Here is a 5,000-nt window from a genome sequence, read left to right on the forward strand (position 1 = left end):
AGATCTCTGAACACTGAAAAAGACTGATATTTTTCCAAAACCAAAGTTAGATTTGGTTGGTGTTGGTCCGTGGCCTGTAAGGTCTTTCGCTGCCTCAAACACCTATGATATGAAAAGACCGCGGCAGTCTACATACTGCCGCCACCCCACTATTGGATATGGGAATCCACCCCCTCCCCCCCCCCCAGTTGTCCGGAATCATTTCATCCACAAAATTTTTTTGGCACAAATAATATAATTATTGTTTCGTTCAACTTTTAATTGGAATACTGATGGAATTGTCCATGATGTTTGATATTGCCTTTCTGCTTTAAGCTCGAGTTGGATTGACTTTCAGTATCAGTGTACTAATGTGGGGTGGCGGCAGTATGTAGACTGCCGCGGTCTTTTCATATCATAGGTTTTGAGGCAGAGATAAGAACGCTTTACTGCCACGGACAACCAACCAAAATACTTAGGTTTTGGAAAAAAAAATATATATATATATACCTACATTTATATATATATAATATATTTTATATATATATTTTTATATAGAGATATATATATATTTATATATATATAGATATATATATATATATATATATGAAAAAATACTACACACACACACACACACACAGACACACACAGACTAATATATATATTATATAATATATATATAATATATATATATATATATATTATATGTCTATTATATATATATATATATATATATATATATATGTATATATATATATTTATATATATATGTATATATGTATGTATATATAATATTTCATCTATAGATATAGATATATAGATAAATATAAAAATAGGTATGGACAGACCCAGAGACAATTAGATGATTCTGGTTTGGAAGTTTTGTAAATATATTCTGTTCTGCTGTCATGTCTGGAAGTATATTGACTATGTTGTTTATCTGTTGTGTCACAAACATACTTTGATTACAATTGTCTTACCTTCCTTTTTAGTCAAGTTGATGTTTTCCTTAGTCTCCCCTGACACCGTTTTCTTTGTCAGTAACTATTTTCCTCTCTGACCGTGGTCCCGTCAATTTATCCACTTTTCCTTAATATTCAATCGTAGAAAAGTTGTCAAAATATTATTGTGAGCTTGTCACAATTATGCCCGACTTCTCTTACGGTTTGTTAGAATTATATATCCACCTTACATTTTCACTCGTAAAATCTCCAGTAAGAACACTGATGAGAAAAGAATCGCTGACCGTCGTATCCTTCAATTTCATTCAGGTAAAACATACGCTTAGGTTCCTAAATAAGAACCTAATTTATCTTTAGAAAACAAAGCGTAGTTACGTCTCAAAACTGAAAAAAAAGATCACTCGATAACACTACGACATACGTGCGCACAGTTATTTTATCACGAAATGACCAATACCAGCTGCGGTCGTGAGTGGAGAACGCACCAAGGTCAGAGTGGGGAGGATGGACAACGTGGCAGCCGGGTTGCCTGAGGTCATGTTAGGGTAATTACCTTCCCAGGGAAGGGAAAGCGTTAGTGATTTGGGTTGGACGGAGATAACGGTTAAAACATTGATGTTGGAGAGAAAACATAAAATTCATGATCTGGAGTTACTGTTGTTTTTTGTTTTTTTTTTTGTTATGGGAAGAGGAAGTTGCGGCAGAATATTAGAATTCAAGAACCAAGACCTTTTCTAATATGTTATATATATATATGTATATATATGTATGCATATATAATTATTTATAGTTATATTATATTTATATATATATATATTTATATATATTTATATATAATATATATATATATATATATTTATATATATATTTATATATATTGTATTATAGTATATGTTATATATCGATATTTATATATATATATATATGTATATATATATAAATATATATATATATATATATATATAAAATATTATTTATATATATACATATATATTTATATATATATGAATCACCAAAAACACAAACACAGCAACGTGTACATAACAAAGTTAATTAAACACACCCATACTTTTTAAAGAAAGTTCCTCATCAGGCGTAAGCTTCCGATTGATGAGGAACTTTCTGTATGTGTGTGTGTATGTGCATGTATACACACACACACACACACACACACACACACACACACACATATGTATATATATATATATATGTGTGTGAGTATGTTTACATATATATTCTTATACATATACATAAATTTATATATATATATATATATATATATATATACATTTAATTATATAAATATGTATTGCTCCCTTATATATATATATATATATATATATATATTATATTATATATATATATATATTTATATATTCATACTATATGAATATATATCCATATATTTATTTATATATATATATATATATATATATATATAACATCTATATATATATATATATATATATTTTATATTTATTTTTATAGATCATTATATATATATCTATTTATATATTCTATATGAACTGAGTTCATAGCGACAATGTAAAAGAAAGGTTTGAATGAGTCTGGAATATCTAAAACACGCGTTTGCGTGATTTAGGATTTCTGTCTCATTAATATAGTTTTATTTACTTATGTATTGTTTATCAGTGTATATATACATACATATATACTATAGAGATATATAGATATATTCTACAGATATATTTATATTTATGAATTTAATATCTACTTATATTTAGCTATATAGATATTTATTTTTTGTTAGTTAATTGTGTTGTGTTCATATGTAGTTTATATAGATATCTATATATTATTGATTTTTTATTTATATGGTTTTAGTGGTAGATTTATTATATAATTTTTTGTTATATACAATATATGTATACACTTTTAGAAATTTACTGATATATATATTTAATGTTTTTTTGATATGTAGATGTATATATATTTTATATATATAGATATAGATATAAGATAGTTTGTTATGTTTATATGTATTGATTGACATTTATTTATATAATTATATTTTTATACATAGGTATTTTATCACATTATATATATATATATATACATAGATATATTATATGTATATAGATATATATATATATATTTATTTATATATATAATATTATATATATCTTAATATACATAATCCTATAAATATGTGGGTGTCTGTACGTGGTAAATAAATAATAAATTTATATTTATATATAATTTATATATAAATATTTATTATAAATTTATATATATACATATATATGTATGTATATATATATATTTATTATATATTTAATTTATAGATATTATATTTATATACTTATATATATATATATATATATATATATAAATTATATTATATAGTTATATATATACACTATATAATTATAAATATATATACAGATATATACATACAATATCTCTATATATATATATATATATATATTTATTTATATATATATATATATATATATAAGTATATTTAAAATACACTCCACCACAATACATACAAATAATAAAATTATATTTTATTAATTTATTAATAGAAGTATTATATAATATTTATAATTTTAATTAATAATTATTAGATAATATAATAGTTATATATATTAATATTATAATTAATATAAATAAAATTTAAATTTATATATAATTAATTAGTAATTTATTGATTTTTATTTATATAATTTATATAATTTAATAAAATATATATATTAATTTATAATTTTTAATAATATAAATATTAGTTATTTTATAAATATAATATTATTACTTTTAATAATATAATATAATTTTAATAAGTTTAATAACAATTAATATATTTTTAAATTTTATATATTTTATTATTATATTATAATATATATTAAATATAATTCTATTTAATTTATTATAAATATAATTTATATGTTTATAAATAATTTTTATAATTTTAATTTAATAAATAATATATAATAAAATATATTATGAAAATATTTAAGATAATTATATATTATTAATATTATTAATATTATATAAATTAATTATTTTATATATTATTATATATAATAATATTATTATATTAATTATATATATTTATTATATTTTTATATATTATATTATTATAAAATTATATATTAAATGTTATATATTTATAATTATTAATAATTCTTAATATTTATTATTATATAATTAAATAATTATATTATATTTAAAATATTTTAAAATAAACTTCACCATATATTTCTTATATTTATAAATTATATATATTAATATAAAAATTTTAATTATTATTTAAGTATAAATAAACAATTTAATTTAATATATAAATTAAATTTAAATTTTAATTACTTTTATACAATATAATTAATTCTTTTAATTAATATTAATAATAATATATTATTTTTTTTAATATATTAATATAATTTATAAATATAAATAATAATATAATTTTATTAAATTTATATTAAGTATTAATTTATTTATTATATTTTTTTTTATTTATTTAATAATCTAATATTATAATAATTGTAAATTATTTAATATTATTATATATTATTTAAATAATTTTAATTAAATATAAATTAGTATTTATGTATATTTAATTTTATATATTAATTTTAAATAAATAATTTATTATATATATAAATAATTATTATATACTATATAATTGTATTATATTAATATTTTGTATTTTAAAATAAAATTAAATTTATTAAAAAATATTTAAATTAATATTATATTATAATATAAATATGATAATTTAATATAATTTATTTTAATACAATTAAAATATATATACAATTTATTTAATATGATTATTAATAATAAAAATATATTAATTAAATATATTTATTATTAATTAAAGAAATAATACTATCTTACAGACTATAATTATACATCACACCACAATACCATACAATATATTACATATATTAAGATTTATTTTACACTATAGGTGTGTGTATATATATATATATATATATATATATATATATATATATATATATATATAGATAGATAGATAGATAGATAGATAGATAGATAGATAGATAGATAAACACATAAAATCACAGTTAT

General features: G+C 18.1%; 1 protein-coding gene across 1 annotated transcript in view; it reads right to left on the reverse strand.

Moving 5' to 3' along the window:
* LOC122245963 (protein O-linked-mannose beta-1,2-N-acetylglucosaminyltransferase 1) overlaps positions 1-1,445 on the reverse strand; it is a gene marked incomplete in the record, with an annotated part of 21,551 nt that extends 20,106 nt beyond the window's left edge. Inside the window, 1 exon segment of the mRNA XM_086542259.1 lies at positions 960-1,445.
* Positions 1,446-5,000: the final 3,555 nt, after the last annotated feature.

This window comes from Penaeus japonicus, unplaced genomic scaffold (genome assembly GCF_977035675.1).
Source record: "Penaeus japonicus unplaced genomic scaffold, GWHDUDI00000001_assembly GWHDUDI00000001, whole genome shotgun sequence".
In the NCBI taxonomy this organism is placed as follows: domain Eukaryota; kingdom Metazoa; phylum Arthropoda; class Malacostraca; order Decapoda; family Penaeidae; genus Penaeus; species Penaeus japonicus.